The following is a 21,176-nucleotide window of genomic DNA, read 5'->3' as shown; positions in this document are numbered from 1 at the left end:
TTCCCGTACCTGTGTATTATAGCATGGAAGAAATGGCACTATGTAGTTTGCTGATTTAATATATAATCTATGATCTGTATACTAGCACTCCAACATTTCTTGGCATTTATTTCACAGCCAGCATTGTAACTGAGTCTCTCATAGGCTACTTTTTACTGTTCGCTCAGGTCAGCTCCTTCAGGATGATGGACTGTATGGTAAGACCAGTGATTCTATGCATGACCATTGTTACGCCTCTTTTGCAGTAAAATAAGTTCTTCAGTAATGAGAGACATTATAAGGAACATGCATAGAATAAGGCATTTTGTAAGTTCACACACGGTAATGTTGACAGGGAAAGCAAATCCTTATCAGAAGTGTGTGGCTGTTCCATTGGCCCAGTGAACAGAAAGCCAACAGGAATGGAAAGTCCCTTCTGTCCTCCTGGCTCCTAATTTTCCTTTATTCTTGCTTTTGGCAGGAAACCAGTTTAGAAGGGAAGGCTGTAGTTGGCAGATTCTAATCCCAGCAATAACACAATACTGACTATAAAAGAGTGGATGTGAGTTTGAGAATCTAGATTAACATTCCACTAGAACATTCTACTCTTAGCTACTCAGTATTTATGTGTCACTTGAGTATAAAACACCCATTCATTTGTCAAATAATTCCTGAGTACCTACTAGATGTTAGACTTTGTGCTAGATGCTGTGGAGAAATTGGTGACCAAAGACAGATGTCTGGACTCTTATAACACTTACATTATCTTCCTAGATATTAACCAAATTGTCACCTTGGTTATGTATTATTGCAAACCAAAAAGAACATAGGTATGTGAAAAAATATTACAAATAAACCTGAAGTGATTAAAGAAAGACTTCCCTGAGGCAACATAATTTAGCTAAGAGCTAAAGGATTTGCAAGAATTAACTAAAGTGGAGGGGTGGCTGTGTTGGAGAAGCATCTTGACTTTGGGCAAGGACAGCCTGTGTGGAGGCCTCGTGGTGGGTGTGAGTGTGGTACATCCATGAAAAACTGAAAGAGCTGAGTGTGCTTAGAGGGTGAAAAGCAAATGTTGAGAGATGAAGCTTGCCCAGAAGGCAAGGGTTAGACCCAGGGTCTTACAGGATTTTGGTCGTATGTGCAGCAAAAAAGAGTTACCAGAGAATTTTAAAGGCGATATTGCAGTTTTGACAATTTAAAAATAAATGTTTTACTTTTTTGTGGGGGTCTGGGTTGATAAATGGAGATCAGTTAATATATTAAGTGCCTTGTGAATTACATTCAAATCTTTGGTTATTTATAGAAGGTATATTCACTTAATGGAATATTTTTAGCACATCTTAAGAGCTTAACACCTCAAAATTCTCTTGGGTTGACATTCTCCTCCTAAGAATTATCACTCCACTCAGGTGATATACTTTTATTATATTTTATTTAAAGATTTATTCATTTATTTGAGAGAGCATGCTCTCAAGTGGGGGGAAGGGCAGAGCTGGAGAGCGAGAATCTCAAGCAGACACAACGCTGAGTGCAGAGCCCGCTGCAGGGCTTGATCCCATCACCCGGAGATCAGACCTGAGCGGAAACCAAGAGTCAGACACTCAACTAAGGGAGCCACCCAGGTGCCCCAGGAAATATACTTTTATTTTAATATTAATGTACAGAAGAAAAAGATTACAAGATAAAAATATATTTTTTGTTTCAAAAAAAGTTAGCACGTAACTCTCAAGTGTCTTGTTCCACTATACCATGTGGTATACCATGTCTCCCAGTAAGCTAGTCCCAGTGCGTATTTTCTTCCTTTTATGTTCATGGTCACATTCTGGAAATCTAAATAGTATTATTATTCTTTAATGAAGAACCACATAAAACAGGAAAAAATTAGTATTATTGAAGAGTCCCCCTGTGCCTTCCCTTCACCCCCTGATTCCCAGCTTTAACATGTAGTAGTTTTGGAGCAATAACTCACAAATAGAATTTGCTATATGAAACCTGGTAGAAATACTTTAATAAATGTTAATGATCATGGGTAAATGCTTAACAACTCACATATAGAACAGAGGGAACTATAAATATGATCTCAAATAAAGCAAGATGAGACAGCTTTTAATATTAAGGAATCGGGAGCATATGGTATGTTTGCAAAATCTGGAAATATCCCACTTGGGTCTAGAGAAGGAAGTGAAGAATTGAAGAGGCTCAAAAGGCAAGTTTTTCACTGCACGTCCTTAAGTGTCTTTTCTTTGTATGTTTTTTTTTTCTTTTCTAGTTTTAATATTTGTTACTTTTTAATGGAAAATTGTTTACAGTGACAAAGGATGAGAATTTTTTTAAAAAGTTAAATTATTAAATAACAGTGTAAGGTAAGTTTCTTTTGGAGTTATGCCTTTCACCAAAAGCCCTCTCCACTCTCCACTACCCCAGGGAAGAATGCTGGGGAGGAAGATGGAAATGCTGAGTGGAACATTTTAGTGGTAGATGGCAGGGAAAATGTGCCTGGGAAGTTCTAGACTCATACCAGTCTTTTTTGCAATGTAGAGATGATAGCAATGCATGTTTCTTTATTGCCTTTTTCTACAAATTGCTCTGTGGACTGATCCGTGTAATAACTATGTACACAGCGTGGCACACTTCTGGAGGCTATTACTTCTACCATGTTAAACCAGTAATGCTTGGCAGGTTATGGGGCACATGGAAATTAGCAAATTCTATCCACAAAAAAGGTTTTGTTAATGCTCTTCTCCTAAGAAGCATCAGATGGGTTCAGGGCTGTCTTCTGTCAACCATTTCCCTTCTTTGTGATCTAGCTGGTAAATATTTCCAAGAAGGGCAGCCCCCGTCTCAGAATTCCTGTCATTGAGGCAGGACTTTGAGGAGTGGCAGGGTGACAGGTATTTTTTCCTCCTATTGGAAAAGTAGTGGTAAATGTCAGAATTCTTGACAGATGCGTGAGTGTGCTTCAAAATAGGCAGACCCTGCCGATAACTGGTAATCGAGGTTTATGCTGCTGCAAAATTCACTCTTTCTAAGCAGCTCACCTAGAAGCATTTCATTTTTATATTGACTATTTTTGACTGAATGCTTTCACTAAGTTGACAGATCTACGGTAGTTATTATTTGCTCAAGGAAATCTGTCGATGTCAAAATTTTCCAGAAAGTTGGGCTAGGAGAGATAGAGTTATAATAGATAAGGTTCCCATTGCTATTGAAGTTTGGCAAATCCTTTCCTGAGGATGGTAATCTAGACCATTATTTATATTCCAACAAGCCTTTCCTATTTCCCAGATGTCTCATTCTTTCTTGAAAAATATTCGCATCTTTCTTTCTTTATATTGAGTGTTTAATCCGTATTTCTTTCTTATTACTCTCTTGGGCTTTTCCTCTCATTCACTTGGCTGAATTGGTTTTCTCTGATATGAGATTTTAGATATTCTCAGAGAGGGGTCATATTTTTTCTTCTTTGATTTTTTACCGTTTTTCCCCCCTACCTCTTATCCCTACATTCTTTGTTGTATCTCAAAACATTTTTACCTGAAATTGAAAATGCAAGTAACTTCAATAGTCCCTTGAAATCCTCTATGTATATATAGATGTATATACACATATGTGCAGTATTATTTTTTTTACAGAGCTCTTCTATATAATCTCGTTTGCTCAAAACAGTCATTATTATATATTGTTTAATTTGGAAAAGATGCTCAAATACACATTTTAAATATGCTACTTTAAAGTATTTACCATGTTTTCTTTTTAAACGATTTTTTCTTTTTTCAACAATATATTCTACCTTTTAGCCAGTTCTTCTCTAATATAAATATCAACATTTAGTTCACAGGGACCTTTGAGCTGATTTAGCCTAAACTTATAGGGATCAGAAAACTGAGGCCAAAGTGTTAGATGCTTTTTCTCCACAATCATGTAAGTATCCTTGTACAGCAGCACTGCAGCTGATACCTTGTTTTCCTTCAATGTGCTTTCTCCACTTAGTGCTGCTTTTGCTGAATTTTTAATAATTTATACTTATATTTAATAAATAATTTCTGAATTACTTTCAAATTAATTTTTTAAAAATCAGCTTTCATTCAAAATAATGACTTTTATTAAAATCAAATGGAATAAATACTTGTTTTAGGCAATTTGGGGAACTTTTATATTTGTAATAATCAATAGCTCCTCTGTGTTCATTATTTTTCATAAGAATGCTATGTTAAGACATTAGTTAGTCCATTTTTCATTGAAAAGACTTGGGCCACCATGTCCTTTGTACTCAAAATGATAGTTAAAATTGTTAATTTGATATATAACTCTTTTTTACTCATCGTCACATTGTCGAAAAAAAAATCCGAGTGAAACTGCAGTGATATAATTATGGTCTGTTCTCTATTGCTAAATAACAAAACACCACAAACTTAGTGACTTAAAATAACACCCACTTACTAACTCACAGTCTATACTTCAGAAGCACAGAAGAGCTTGACTCACTATGTGCTTAGGGAATCACAAGACTGAAATAAAGGTATAGACTAGCCTGAATTCTTTTCTGGAGGTTCTGGTAAAGAATCCCCTTCCAAGTTCATTCTTCTTGTTGGCAGAATTAATTTCTTTGGGGTCGTAAGACTAAAATTCTCATTTTCTCGTTGGCTGATACAGAGGATGCTCTCAGTTTCTAGAATTTAATCACTGTATTGTACATCTGAAACTAATATAACACTGTGTGTTAACTAACTGAAATTAAAATAAAAACTTAAAAAAAAAGAAATCTTAGTTCTGACCAGTTCTACAAGTCCCCCTTTCTTAAGATACTCATTCATAAGAATTCGAAGCTCATGTAGATATTCTTGCTTGCAGAGATTCGGAGTACTGTAAATAGGCTCATCTAAACTTATTTCATAAGTGAGGCTCTATTTATCTTATTTTATTTTATTTTATTTTTCACTTTCCTTCTTTGCATCTTCCTTGGAAGACTCATTCCTTTTCTGTCAGAATGTTGTTGTTGGCTTTCACGGAATTCCAGTATAATGTTACTTATGTATTTCTGTGTCATGAGACACTACAAATGTGGTTCCTTAGAAAGTGTCTCTGACTATTAATCAATCTATCATCTACCTGTAATCTTTTTCTTTTTATCTTTACTTCCCACCAGCTTTTCCTGCTTTGTAGGTTGTCACTTTAAGAGACCTTTGAATATGTAGGTAACCTTGAAAATATGTAGTGTTAACTTTTGTATATATTTTTTTACATACTGTGGGTCTTGTTCTTCTTTTGCATTTTCATCCACCACTATTTTTTTCCCTGTGATTTAGTTATATTGTGTCTACACAACCAATTCACTCCTGACTTCTGGGCTGACTTCTGGACTATGTGTGTGTCCATCACATTTGACTTAACTGTTTCCTTAGTAATGGGATCTAGATTGTCCCCAAATCCTCAGTACTAATAAACACTAGAACCCTGTAACAGTCCTGGACTGCATACTTTAGATTCACTTTACGTCAGAAAGAAATGAAGCTCTGTATTGTTTAAACCACTTTTCATTTTTTCCCTTTTATGTGATTATAGCTAAGTGTAAGACATTCATTTGCAGATCCTCTTACTTGCAGCCCGTTTTTGTTTTTTTGTTTTTTTAAAGATTTTATTTATTTATCTGACAGAGAGAGAGAGAGCACAAGCAGGGGGAGCAGCAGAGAGAGAGGGAGAAGCAGGCTTCCTGCTGAGCGGGGAGCCTGATGTGGGGCTCGATCCCAGGACCCTGGGATCATGACCTGAGCCGAAGGCAGATGTTTAACCTAAGACTGAACCACCCAGGTGCCCTGGTTTTTTTTGTTTTTGTTTTTTTGTTTTTTGTTTTGTTTTTTGTTTTTGTATAATTTTTCATACTCCTGTTCCATGGTACTCTTGGTAAAAAGGATGGGTCTAATTTTTCGTGTATCTTCTGCTAGAAACCAGTTGCTCTGGCTCCATGGGACAAATTCCCTTTTATTCCTGTTGTAGGTAACACTCTGATATACACTAGAGTTCTACACAATTGCTTTGATAGTAACCTGTATTTTCTTTCTTTCTCTTTTTTACAATATTCGGAAATTCCAAATTTCCCCGTGCAGTCAAAAGTGTATACTCCAGAAATTTAACCAGTGGCAATTCTGGCAATCTGGTAGAACTTTGTGAATAGAATTGCCCTTAATATTTTAAAACTACAAATGAGAGGAGAATAATTCAATTTTGAGGTATAAGTACGTGGAAATTGAATTTTTTTCATGGACCGGTTCTTATATAATTGATTGTAATGAAAATACCTATAAATATTTTATATTAGCCTTTAGTTTTATTTCATCTGAGAAGTCATATCTAGAACTCAGAAGATACAATAGTGAATGATGTTTAAGTTAAAGGCAATTATTTTTCATTTTTTATCGTTATCTAGGCTCTTTCTGCTCTTAGTTCCACAAATTGTGAGTCATTACACCTGAAGTAGTCTAATAAGAATGTTGTCCACATAATGGTACACAAATATTTTAGAAAAGAACAAGTGCACATAGGTGTGAGTTGATGTTATTTACTCAGAGTACCAGCAGGGACAAGAGCATATTTTACTCAAATGATTGATTAAATACTGTGTGTCAGAGAAGAAGGTTTACATTTCATATAGTTAGTGACCTTCAAGTTGATTGAAATGGCCTGAGAGTCACACTTTTTACCCTTGTCTTTCTGCTTGCATTTTGATTGGTGATGGCTTTGCCTAAGTGCAACTTATTTTAAAGGTGATATATGACCAAGCATGGAAAAGTTGCAAAGAGCAATCTTCCAAGATGTATAGACAAGTATTCTCTTTCTAAAGGATCTTATGTGGTTTTGTGTGAATAACAAATTAACTTTGTCAGTGCATTATCCAGAGAAGCTGGAAGCATAGGTTGGAGTTTCAGGTAATTTTTTGAATCACAGACTCTTTCAAAATCTGATGAAACGTCTGGACAGTCCTTGATGGAAATGAACATATAACTTAAAGCCAAATGTTTGTATCAACAACATTAGGGGAATCATACACCAGTAAATTCCTCTCATGTATTCCTCTTGAATTCCATGAATCTCCCAAGTGGAAAAAGAGAGAGAGAGAGAGAGAGAGCACTTGCTAGATATGTGACCTTGAGCATTTCATTTCACAAAGAGGCTCACTTTATTCATTTGTAATAAATGGGGCAATTTGTAGAGAATGTGATTTTTTTTAAGTGTTCACATTCTCCCCTTTTGCTAATTTAAATTACCGAAACATGTCAGCTAAATAGGTATTAAATATCATTTAAAATATGATTGGACATATAGTTCATCTAAAATTAAGAATAAATTTAGTCCAACAGGCAAATCAATTGTCTGTGTGGACTCTGCTTCAAAAGTATGTGGGTCTCTGGTATCAGTGCAAGTTACTGTAATATAGTCTTGTGCATTTTGAAAGTTTGTTCACACTCACAGAAAAGAGACATACCTACCCTTGCAGAAATGATAATAGCCTTCAATTCATAGGCAAAATTTTTGCCATAATTCTTTGAATTTACAAAGATGCCTGAGGAATGTTAATGATTAATTCAGTCAAAGGTAATTTTAAGCATTCTATTAATTTGTGTGTTCCTTTATTGCTTAATCAGAGACTCTGTACTTCACATGACCACTTTCAAAGTTAAGTGGACCCCATTACAGTTCATCTCAGACAAGATGAAGCTGTGAGTAATGTGTCTAGGGGTCCCCAGGGTCACCCCACAGATGGAGCATGTGCATACTAGGTGATTGTAAAATATATTGGCAATGGGAGATTTCTGTTTGGTTGATTGAAGAGGTCCTTCAGCAAGGGAGGTAATTTTGGGAGATGATATCTTGAGGATTTCATAATGGGTCAGGACATTTTCAGATCAGAAACATATGTTGGGGCATGGTGTCTAAGTTAGTTAAGAGGAGAATCTTGATTTCAGCTCAAGTCATGATCTCAGAGTCATGAGATCAAGCCGCATGTTGGGTTCTGTGCTGGACATAGAGCCTGCTTAAGATTCTCTCTCTCCTTCTCCCTATGCCCACCTCCATCATGAGCACATAGGCACTCTCTGTCTCTCAAAAAATCGCAAGATGCTGTAATTTTATCACCAGAACTGAGGGGCTGAGGGTAGTTCTCAAGAAGTGGTAGTTTCTGGTTGGGTATGAATCCAACAAAATACTATAAAAGTATAAAATAATAATGTTATAAATAAAATGTAACATTACTTACATATCATTATTATATTCTAGTTAAGGTGCTTAGCTGTTCGTATTTGTCATCATCAAAAATTAACTATCCACTCCAGTCAGACTTTTAACTCCATCACTTCATCAAAACTTAAAGGTTGCTAAAGTCCTACAGTCTGTTACTTCTGATAGTCAGTTTTTTCCCTCTTACCTATCAGTAGCACTTGACTCAGTTGATTGTTTTCTCTTCCTTATTCTTTCTTTATATGGTTTCCAGAATAAACAAATTACTAATTTTCCTCCTAACTCATGGATTGCTGCTTCTTACTTTCTGTTGCTACTTCCTCTTCCTAACATCTTAATATTGGAGTGCACTAAGGCACAGTTCACAGCCCCCATCACTTCTTTATCTACCTTCACTCCCTTATTGATTTTTTCCTAGTTTCATAGCTCTACATATTATTGGCTGTATAGACTGACAGCTTCTAATTTTTTAAATCTAATTCTGACTACTCTCTTAGCCACTGGGCTTAGACATCTACTTAGAGATTTATCTCAAAATCAGTAAGCCTGACACCAATCTCCTGATCTACTCCCTTAAAATGACTGTGCCTGAAGCCTTCCCCATTTGTAGTTATTCAGATAAAACAAAACAAAATGAAAAACAAAGTGTTATTCTTGAACTTGGGAAAATATTGTTCAATAATTTAGGCTACATAAAGACATTTTTAGGTAAACAAAAACTAATGAAGTAATGCATATTTAAGGGAAGTTATACCAGGTGGAAAATGAATCTCAAGAAGAAATATGCAGCAGTGGAATGAAGATGTATGAGTGAATGTAAAAGACAACTTTTTTATTATTTTTAAAATATGCATGATTGTTTAAAACAGAAGGTTATAATATTGTATTATAAGGTTCCAGTGTATGTGGAGATAACATAAAACAAATACAGCATAAAAGACTAGAGGGCATATATGGTTTTATGCTTCCTTTATTTTATGTGAATAATAAACTATTCACATGTGAATAATAAACTATTCACATGTGAATAATAAACTATTAATACTAAGTAGGCTGAAAAGTTAAGGGTATATTTTCTGATCTATTAAGAGATCTCTAATCTCTTGAGTAACCTATAAAAATAATGCAACCAAGTATAGCCAAAAAGCCAGTAGATAATTAAAATTGAATTATGAAAGTTTTCAATTAACTTAAAAAAGGAAGGAAAGAAAGAACAGCAGAACAACACAACAAAACAGGGAGGGCAAACAGTGGTAAATCCAACCCAATTAATTTCATGGAAACACTCCAATTAAAACGCAGAGACTTCCAGCTTGAATAAAAATGCAAAATCCAACTATATGCTGCTTCTAGAGAATTTGAGTGAGTGTGTGTGTATACACACGTACATACACAGCCATGATGTTCAAAGTACAGAGAAAAAAATTACCATGCAAACCATAAGCATATGAAGGCTTTCATATAATATGAAAGTTTTCATATTATATACAGAGGAACAAAATATAAAAGCAGGCAAAGAAAAAAAAAGACACATTATGTACAGAGTAACAAAGGTAATAATGCCTACTGTTATTCTCAACAGAACCCATGCAATATTAAAAGAGTGGGGAAAAATATATAATAAAAACCCTAAGCCTAAAATGTTGGGGTGGCTATCTTCAAGTGTTGAAAGAAAAAAAAAAGGTCAATCTAGAATTCTATATCCAGCAACAAATTGAGAAAAAACTTTTTTAGACAAACAGAAGCTGAAAGAATTTGTGGCCAGTAGACCGACACTACAAGGAATGTAAAAAGAAATCCATTAGGAGGAAGAAAAATAATCTGAGAAAGAAGCTTGGATCAATGCAAAGGAATTGAGAACTCTTGGTTAATATGCATATGAATACACAAATCTTGTTCTCTCATCCTCTAGTATCTTCAGTCTCTTTAAAAGACATTCTACTCTTTAAGCAAAAATAATAATCTGTTGAAGTATTTATAACATGTGAACGAAAATATGAATGAAAACAATAGCACAGAGAATAGTAAGGGAGTATTAAAGTATGTTGTTGTCAGTTCTTATGTTATACGTAAAATGGAATAATTCCAAGTAAAGGTAGTCCTTTGTAAGTCAAAGTTACTTATCATGAAACTGTGAAATGGCAAACCAAAAAATAAAGTATAGGTAATTAGTCAAGAGTGTAGATAAAATAGAGTACTAAAACTGCTTGATTAAGGGTCCGCTCCAGTCATGAAGGATTAATTGCCCTCTGTCCACAACAAACTAGAAAAACAGACAAAACATGCAAAACAACTGTTTTCACACACTGGACAATAGGCAGGACTGTTATTGAGAGAAGGAAACTAACTAAGGAAATCCTGCAATTTCCTGGGCTTACTGCCCAGGAAGCAGTTTCTAGGCTGCAGTGCAGTGAAGTGGGTAAACAAATAGAATACAATTGTTTTGTAAACAAAATTCAGGGAGTCTGAGGTGATTCCAGGCTAGAATTTTCAGGGGAAAATATGGGAAAGGAGGGAGGTGCACAGAGAGAACTTCAGAGATACTTGAAATGAGAAGGAGCCCTCATATTTTCACTGAGTTCTGATCTTCATGATCTTCATCAAAGGCCATGAGGTTGGCAAAGGGACAAGAAAGCACTGTTCTCAACAACTCCAAGAGCTCATGTTGTTCTGGGAGTATTTGCATTCCCACCAGCCAAAGCGGAGGGGACTTGTAATACATGAGTCTTGGTAGAGTCTTGAGAAGGATATTACCTCACTAGTGAGGGTAAAGGAGCTGTAGGCGAGAGACTGCTTTGGATCTAATCTAACAGGCTCAAAAGCAAGATTTAAAAGCCTCAAACTGACTCCAGTTAACTTTATCACATGCCGTAGTAAAGTCACACTGAACAATGAGAGCCTCATAAATAGATCATATAGAGAAGAATGTCATCGCCCTAACCAGTAGCCAGCACCAACAGCTGGAGTGCGAGTGAGACCATCTTGGACTTTCCAGCCTCAGCCAGATTCCCAACTGTATACAGCTACACGAGTGACCCTAGAAAATACCACATGGAGTAGAAGAACCATCAGTTAAAGTCAGGTAGCCCATAGGACTGTGAGAAATAAGAAGTCACTGTTCTTCTAAGCGATGGGATTTTGAGGTAGTCTATTACACAGAGGTAGATGAGTGAAAATATATTTGCTCTTTGGAAGTGGTCCAGGAAGATGACACATGAAGTATCTTCCAGAGCGTGAAACCGTGAACTATAGAAAATAATGTATTAAGGTACTATTGCTGGGAAGAGTGGAACAGGGCTTATTCAAGGAACAGTCTAAATTCACAGGAAAAGGGTCCTAGTAACATTTTCCCACTGGGCTTTCCCGGTTTATGTGGAAGTGTTTCCTGGACGTATTCTGTGCCTTTTGTACTCCTTAAAGTTGCTTGTATAGAGAACAGATAATTTTTCTTTTTAGTTGATAAGTTGCTGGTCATGAGGAGCTACATCTGGCCTTCAAGACTTGATGCTCTGTTTGTATAAGACTTGGGGGAAGAGAGTGGAGATTTTTGGAATGATAAGGAGCTTGTTTTCTGCAAATGGGAGAGAAGTAAACATTTTTTAATAAGGGAGGAGACTATGGTAGATTTAGAATATTTTTCAGTATACTTTCAACTTTTATGCCTCCCCTTTCCATGACAAGATTATTTTTTCCTAACCCACTGATATTATCTTAGACCAAAGACATGCTTTATCCAGTGGACCATTGGTAACAGGGACAGTATTTACATACTGAGTCTAGCCCTTAAGAGACATCACACGTTTTGGCTTGTCCCTCTCTAGGAGCTTCAGATCTCTGCAATGAGAGGAATGTGGCCCTTGTGCCTACTACCCTTTCAGCCTTGGCTCCATCATGAACCAAGAGCGACAAAGTCCAGAAGCTCTATAGATGCACAGACCAAAGTAGTGCCGTGCTCGACTGACACATAGAGTGGAAAAACTTTCTTTTGGTTGCGTGCCACTGAGATTTTGTGGTTGTTTGTCATAGAGCATTATTGCAGCTATATCAGACTAATACGACGTATTTCTCTGTACCTCCTCCCTCAGATAGATATAGGAATTTAGCTAAAATTATATTTCCTGTAGAAGTTCATAATCTAAATGGTATATGGCAAGAATAAAAAAGGAGAAATAGACAGACTCACCTGTATGTGAAAAAAATTTAGTAACTAAATTTATACATGGTCCCTGGCCTGAGCATTCTTTGCATTCATGATCAAATATATTACCATATAAAATGTGGATATGTCCACTCTGATAATCACTTTCATTTGCAGTGAGTTTGGAAAAGTTAATGGAGGGATTGGGGTTTCAGAAAGGCCTTGAATGATAGCAGAGGCGTGAGCAGGTTATGGGAAATACTATATGCTAGAATAAATTACATATTCTCCTTTAGTGTTATAACATGTTGCAACTTGCTCTTGGTTGGGGTCTCTGTTGACATGTTTTTAAAGGTTCATCAGGAGCTTCTTGCAAAATGAAGTTTGTAAGCTGAGATCTAGCTGCGATGATGGTGTCTTTTTTAAATAATGAGCTTTAGCTTCACTTTACAATAATGCCACTTTATATTACTTTGGTCCCAAAGTTATTGAGTTTCGAAACGACATCTGAGACTTATTTATCATTAGAAAAGAAGAATATATAGAAATTAGACACATAGTCTGAGAAGGTGGCAGAAAGATGAGGCTTAAGTCTGACAGAGATATTAATTTGAACTTTGTAGGCTGGCAGTAAACCTTGCAGATTGCATTAAAAATATTTGCTGATCTAAATCTTATTAAGTCCAGCTGTTATAACCTTTTGCTTTCTATTTGTGCAGTTTAATGCCTTATCTCCTATGGTGTTTCTTTCAGCTTTCCTTCAGTAAACATTATGTGCCCAGGACTTTGATGGGGCACAAGAAATAGGGGAAGAAAGAGAAATAAGATGGTAGTGGTTCCCTGCACCAGTATCTGCCCTTAAAAATATACAACCTAGTTTCTGAGACTCAGATGAGAACTGTTATTTTCCTCTTTACATGCTCTCTGTTAGCTTATCTGAATTTGAATGCAAATAGTTTTTCTTTAAGAAGGCTTCATTAAGCCAGAGGGACTATTACTTTGGGCATAGTTATGTCCCTCGCCTGGATGGACCATGATTGATGCCCTCTATTACATGTCATTAGTATTCACAGTGGTACTGGTGTAGCTGTTAGGAGTGAAAGCCTGGAAAAAACATCCAAGACTCTTATAAACTTGAATGCGTTAGAGATAGCTAACCCCTTTCCCTTTCCTCTTGCTGTTCAGTGTTGGCACAAACTTTGATTTTGAAGCTGTTTCAAGAAGGGTAAAAAAAAAAAAATGTAAGCACACACACACACAAAAGAAGTAAAACCCAAATAGAAAAATAGATTCAACACAATGATGTATACCCAGTAATAGATTTGTAGAGGATTCATAGTCCAAAGTGATGTAAATCGGCCTCAGACCATTTTTTCATTTCTGTGGCCCAGATCTTTCTACTCATTACTGGAACACATAGTTAATGGTACTCAGCACCCCTTTATTTGAAAATGGAAATGAGAAGGAGCTGCAGATTTCTCCTATCCTCTATGAAGAACTGAAGAAGCACTTATTGTCTGAATTTCCTTGATTTCTTTTTTGCTTGTCACATGCTGCTTAATTATGTATTGCTTCGGTCTCGTAAGTAATCATTTCAAGTAACACAGTGGCCCATGTTAAGGAAATGATTCATCTTCCTAATGTATTTGAAACTATGGTTTGCAGCGCTATTTTAGACACTACATTATAATTCTGTGTTATGCAAAACATCTTTGGAGGCTAAAATTAATGTAGATAAGAAGCTTATGCAACAGGAAAAATGAACACAGGGCAAAGCAAAGCAAAAATAAACCCCTCCTTCCTGACTCTTCCGCAGTCAATGAGACTGCACATTTAACATCCTCCTATACTCCCAGACACAGCAAAGCCTGTTATGCATCAAAGAAAGGGGCGGGGAGGGAGGGGGGCAACCTGCATACAAGAAAAAAGTCCACTTCCTGTTTTTCCTTCCCTGTCTCCTTCTACAAATCCTTTGTGTGATAACAGGGATGGTACATCTTCAGCAAGATAAAAAGAGAAGAAATTTTTTTTTTTTTTAAAGATTTTATTTATTTATTCGACAGAGATAGAGACAGCCAGCGAGAGAGGGTACACAAGCAGGGGGAGTGGGAGAGGAAGAAGCAGGCTCATAGCAGAAGAGCCTGATGTGGGGCTCGATCCTATAACGCCAGGATCACGCCCTGAGCCGAAGGCAGACGCTTAACCGCTGTGCCACCCAGGCGCCCCAGAAGAAATTTTTTATGCCAATTTCTAAGCCAAACTAATTTTTGTTATTTTGTCAATTCATAGCCTCCAGGTCACCAAGAAGAAAACATGAAACAATCTTGGAAATTTGTAGACCATTGAGTACAGAGTGATGACATATATTTATGAGTTAATGAGTTAATTCTCTTCACAGAGTCCAAAGGAGATAGAAAGCAACAGTGTAGTGAGCACAATATTTTTTATTCTTTATATAAATGAACACAGGTACCATTTTTCCAAGTAATAGTCTCACATTTAAGTAATAACTATGTGCAGAGATGATTTATACCATGCATAATACATAAAAATTGAGTTTCGTCAATTCGATCATCTGACACTGTATTTAGTCAAGAGGACAACAGCAATTAGAGCTAGCTGGGCAACATTTTTAGTCCTGTGATTTTTAGATGCAAATGAAGACCTGGAAGATACTGACAAGGGTTGAAAGCACAGAGACTATAGAAACAGAAGAGAAGAAATTCATACATATTGTAGAACCTCTAGGCATGGTTTAGAGAAAGAAAGAAAAACATGGTAAGGCCTCAAATACTTCTCTGAGTAAGAGGAATCACAAAATGATTCTTCACTTTAAAAAAACAAAACTCACAATTTTATTATTATTTCATTATTTATTATTATTTTATTATAAGGTTTTATATCCGGGTGATAAGTGCAGAAACATTTAACTATAAAGGAATCTCTGTGAAAAGTGACTTTCTTCCTTCATGCAGAGGAAGAAAGAGGAAATAAGTAGCAGAAAACAGGAAGTAAGAACCTGGATCAATGGAAATGTGGCAACAGAACCAATATGAAGCCAATTTTATAGTTCCCAGAATCTGCAAAGTATTGGAGGAAGATATATCTTTTCCCAATGTTTATTCTCTCACAATTTTTCACATTCTGTCTCTTATAGTACCAGGGTGTGTTGTTTGTTCTTTGTTACTTGGTGCTCATCAACCCTTTAACATTACACCTGACACACATGTGTGAAGTTGCCTTACCCAAGATTTGCTCTGCTAACCACCTTTCTTCTATGGAGTTTAGAGCACTTCATAAGGCAATGCTTCCCTAATCAAATCAGGAGATAGAAGAACTAACAGTCAAAAAATGTTGAATTCCTATATAAAGAAAGGAAATAGTGATAATCATGATATCCTAAGTTTTACAAAATTCTTATTTTCAAAATACTTTTATTTATTGATCACAGTGACATAATGAGATATTCACAGTTAGATAACACTTCTATTTCACATTTGAGTGAAATAAGGCTTAGACAAGGTTAAGTGACTTAACCATGCTTGCAGATAATAAAGCCAGCTTTTGGTTCCAAGCTATGTCTAACTTCATTAAGCATCCATTGCTATATAACTAATTATTCTCAAGTGGCTTAAAATAGCACTAAATATTTATTATGTTCACTAGGTTCTGTGATTTAGGAATTTGAGAGTGGCTTAGCTGGGTGGTCCTGGTTCAGGGTCTACTATCAGATTACAGTTTTGATACTGGTTGTTAACTGTTGTCACCTGAAGGCTTACCTAGTGCTGGAGAATCTATTTCCCAGATGGCTCACTTATGTGACTGTCAAGTGGGTGCTGGCTTTTGGTAGAAGACCTTAATTACTCACCACATGGACCACTATATATGGCTGCTTAAGTATATTCACAACATGGCGGCTTGCATCCTACAGACAGGTGCTCCAAGGACAGGAGCCATGTGCTTTTTCTACCTAGCCTCAGAAGTCATCCCCCCATCATTTTTGCAATATCCTATTCATTACCTAGATCAGTCTTATCTAATGTGGGGGTCAGAGGGGATTACTGGAATCCATCTTCAAGGCTGGCTAACACATGTAACTATACCATAAGTTTATTTTATGATTCTTTTCCATCCTTTTTTACTTCCATTTCTAGGTTTTTGTTTTTGTTTTTTAAAACTATATAATCGTTTGGGTGGCAACTTCACATACTTGCTTTGCTTTTTTACCATTTGTCTTATATAGACAAACCAGACCCAAAGCTCCCTGAAGCCAATCACTAGAACTTTCACCTTTTAACCGTTTACGGATTCTCTTGTAATATCTTGGGCATAATGGGTTCTCCATTGACCCCGAGTAAAAGAAGAACTATACTTGAGTGAGTAAATTGATGAAACTAAGATACTTAATTTGTCAACAAATATGTCAGAATCAGGTTTAAAATTATAAATTTCAGATTTTGACCCAAGAGTGCCAGAATTTGTTGGCAAGAAGGTCCCAGAGCAGAGCAGATTTGCCTACCATTTCAAAACCTCAACACAAGCAGCTGTTTCAGTGTCTTTTAGGTTTATTGGTCTTCCTATTTCAGATCATTTTAGGACTTTTTGCATGAAAATCATGTAAAAAAGTGATGACATAATAACATAATAAAACTAAAATATTCCAGAGGAAAATGACCAGAAAATGTTCATTTTTCTATGAATTAGAAACTTCCTGAAATAATAAGAGGAACATAATGACTCATTCTCATAGAAACATTAAACTGATTTCAGGTAGTTTAAGATGCTTTGGAATATCGTGCATTATAATGAGAACCAACTGCTAGAAGGAAGTTAGGAGACTTTTTTCTCTTCTTAGAAGTAAACAAAATGATCCTTTCCACTAATTCCATGTGTTCTTGTTTCAAAACAGGGAATTTTTTTTTTCCCAAAATAGATCCCTCTTACTCCCTATAAACCAGTGTTGGCTTTGATGAAGAAGAGGCAAACAGAATACTGGGCAGAACTCTGTTCAGAAAAAAATAGAGATTTTTAAAATTAAGACAATTATATAAAAAAATCTCCAGTAATGTCTTTTGGTAGATTATTCACAAAAGTCTTCATTGTCTCTCTCTAAGTGACAGTCCTGTGGTAGACCACTGTTCTAAATATCGGCTTAAAATTTGGAGATCACCAAGGCCACCATATACCAATTCTGTTAATCCCCCACCCAGCTCCATATATGCATATTTATTTTGTTTTAAAACGGCTTTATTGAGGTATAATTGACTTATAATAAATGCACTTATTTAAAGTGTATTTTGATATATGTATACACCTGTGAAACTATCAACAGAATGAAGATAATGAACATATCCATAACTCCCCAAAGTGCTTGTGTGTGCTACTTGTTAATTTTTTCTTCATGTCGCTCTCACCCTTCTCACTGCCCAAGTCTCTGGCAACCACACTGCTCTGCTTTCTGTTACTATAAATTCATTTTTGTTTTCTAGAATTTTACATACCTGGAAGGAATCAAATATTTTTTGGCCTGGTTTTATAATATAATAGTTGTCATGTAGAATATTAACATATAATTATTTTGAGATTCATTCATGTTGTCATGTGTCAAAAATTTATTCACTTTTATTGCCAAGGAGTACTTCATTGTATGGATATACCATAATTCATTTATCATTCACCTGTTGATGGATATTTGGCTTGTTTCCGATTGTTGGTTGTTACAAATCTGTGTGCGTTTGTATTCACGTCTTTGTATGAACAGATGCTTTCATTTGTCTTGGATAAATATGTAAGAGTGAAATGGATGAATCTGTTGGCAGATATATGTTTAATATTTTGAGAACTGCTGCATTGCTTTCCAATGATCGTGTCATCTTCATTCCCACTAATGATGTATCAGAGTTCCGGTTTCTCTACATCCTCAACAACACTTGGTAGTGTCTGTCTTTTTAAATTTTAGCCATTCTGTTAGGTGGGTAGCAGTGTGTCATTATACATTTAATTTGCATTGTCCTAGTGACTGATGACACAGAACATCTTTTTTTTTTTTTTTTTTTAAATCAGAGAGAGAGAGAGCACAAGTAGGGAAGTGGCAGGCAGAAGGAGAAGCAGGCTCCCTGCTGAGCAAGGAGCCCGACGCAGGACTCGATCCCAGGACCTTACGATCATGACCTGAGCTGAAGGCAGCCACTTAACCAGCTAAGCAACCTAGGCATCCCATAGAATGTCTTTCTGTGTGCTTGTTATCCATATAAGCTCCTGAAGAAGTATCACTCAGATCCTTTGGCCCTATCTTACTATTTTTTATTATTGAATTTCGAATGTTTTTTAAAAATATATTTTGGATATGAGTTCTTTATGAGACATGTGATTTGCAAGTATTTCTCCCAGTATGTGGCTTGTCTTTTCATTCTCTTAACACTGCCTTTCAAAGAGCAGGAGTTTTAAATTTTGATGAAGTCCAGTCTATAATTTTGTTCTTTTATGGATCATGCTTTTGATATTATCCCTAATTCAATGTTCTCCTTATACAAGGTCAGAAGGAAAGATACTTCTGCTTATTATAGAATTCCAGGGGGACAAGTATCTGTACTGTTAGCATCTTAACGCATGTTTCATCCCTCAGTCCTTTGGATGATTTTAAGGTTTTCTCTTTACCATTGACTTTGGTTATGATGTGCCCTGCTGTAGTTTTCTTCATGTTTGTAAATCTTAACCTTTTTAGATCTATGGGTTTATAGTTTCATTATATTTGGAAAGATTTTTCCTATTAAATCTTTAAATATTCTCCTGTCTCTACTCTGTTCATTCCTCTCCTTCGGGGCCTCCAAGTCTATCTGCATTAGGCTGTGTCAGCTTTAACATTCTAATAATTCTTATCTAGATATAACTTTTCTGTGTGGAGTCAAAAGAATACTGCTTCTGTTACATGCATGTGTAGCTGCTCACTGTCCACAGCTCACTGATGAGATGTTCTTTTCCATTGTTTTTAATCTTTTTTCTCTCTTCCATTTAGTTCATTTGTTCAGTAGCATCCCTGGGACTCTACCCGTCTAATGCTAACGTGCCCTCCACCTCCAGTTTGACAACCACAAATTTCTGTGAATATTTCCAAATGTCTCCCTGAGGATCAAAATCATCTGTTTGAGAAGCACTGTTACTATACACTCCTCAAGCAAGTCCTTTCTTTTTTTTTTCTTTCTGAATAATACATTCAGCTAATTACTATACACTCCTCAAGCAAGTCCTTTCTTTTTTTTTTCTTTCTGAATAATACATTTAGTTTCTCACATTCCACACATATGTCTATTAAGAATTATTCTATAATAAAATAATCTCCATCTACTCTTTTTTAAAATTAACATTTTTATTTGACACAAAATTTACCTTAGTTTCAGGTGTACAACATAGTGATTTGACAGGTTCATACATTATGCTGTGCTCGCCCCAAGTGTAAGTACCATCTGTCACCACCATACAACACTATTGCAATGCCGTTGACTATATTTTTTATGCTGTGCCTTTTATCCCCATGACTTATTCATCCCTTTCTGAGTACTCTACCTGAACTCCATAAATTACAAGGTTTCTCTTCTGGCTGGCGGGGAGCAGGCACTGTTCTCAGCTTTATGGAATGGCAGCCACTCTTCCCCCTAATCTTTTCAAGTGGCTCTTTTCTTGGCCTCAGGCAGTTCCTTCGGTTCCTTGTGCAGGTCAGCACTCTGCTGAACGCCTGATGGGAACTTCTGCAGATCTTCAGCATTCCTTCTTGTGTAGCTCTCTCTACTCTGATTTCCTGCCCTGCAAATTCTAGCTGCATTTGTCTCCTTTTATTCTCAGCTCTGTCTTTTCAACTCATAATGTCTAGGTACCTCTTCCTTGTACTGTAACCCAGAAACTCTCTCAAAGCAGAAGGCTTGCATCCTCGTAAGCCTCACCTTGTTTGTTCCCCACCATCTCTCTGGGTTCACTGTACTTCATTTTCTAATAATGTCCAGTATGTTTCATTTTATATATTTTGTCATGATTTTTGGTTATTTCAGGCAAGAAAGTAAATCTGATCCCTATTACTCCATCTTGTCTGAAATGGTTGTCTCGTACATATTCTTTAAGCATATCTATTTTATCTCTTTTCCCCATTCTAGTATCTCTCTTTTGATTCATCCAGTCTATTTTCCCTCTGTTCTTCCTGTCAACTGCTGTCTTTGTGATAAACAATGAGAAAATGTCTGGTTTTAGAAATACCTATTTGAGTTACCAGCATATAGCTTTTATTAAAGTTATGGAATTAGGTAAGATTGCCTGTATAAAAAGTAAAGATAGAAAAGAGAAGATGACTTAGAATTTATTCCTGTCTATGTGATATTTAAATTAATGTTTTTATATAAATGATTTCATATATCTTTGCATGCAGGATGACCTGAGTTGTATGCTTATCCCCTTTTTAAGTGTGAATAAACTTTAAGTACCAGGACTATGGCTTCTCCCTCATCTGTCTTCCCAGTAGAGAGTATGTAGTTAATGAGGAAATTGATGAGTAGTGAATTTAGCATAGAAGATACAGGGTAGGGGTGAGAAGAGGATCTGAAAAGATACTGCCGACCTTGTCATTATTTTATTTCTGTAATCAAGTTGAATTATTAACAGTCCTAATCAGAATAGATATTTATCTTTACTAAGAAATAAAATTCAATTACCAATCTTCAAAATAAGTATTTAGATGAACCTTTTAGTTGGTTATATATCTCCAAAACATTAAGGCTTCCACGTGTGTAAGTTTACTGTAACCAAGATGCATGCTTATTTGTATGCAGTGCCATGAAACAAT

The sequence above is a fragment of the Ursus maritimus genome, unplaced genomic scaffold (assembly GCF_017311325.1).
Source record: "Ursus maritimus isolate PB19 unplaced genomic scaffold, ASM1731132v1 scaffold_6, whole genome shotgun sequence".
In the NCBI taxonomy this organism is placed as follows: Eukaryota; Metazoa; Chordata; class Mammalia; order Carnivora; family Ursidae; genus Ursus; species Ursus maritimus.
Note: the sequence above shows the minus strand (reverse complement) of the source record.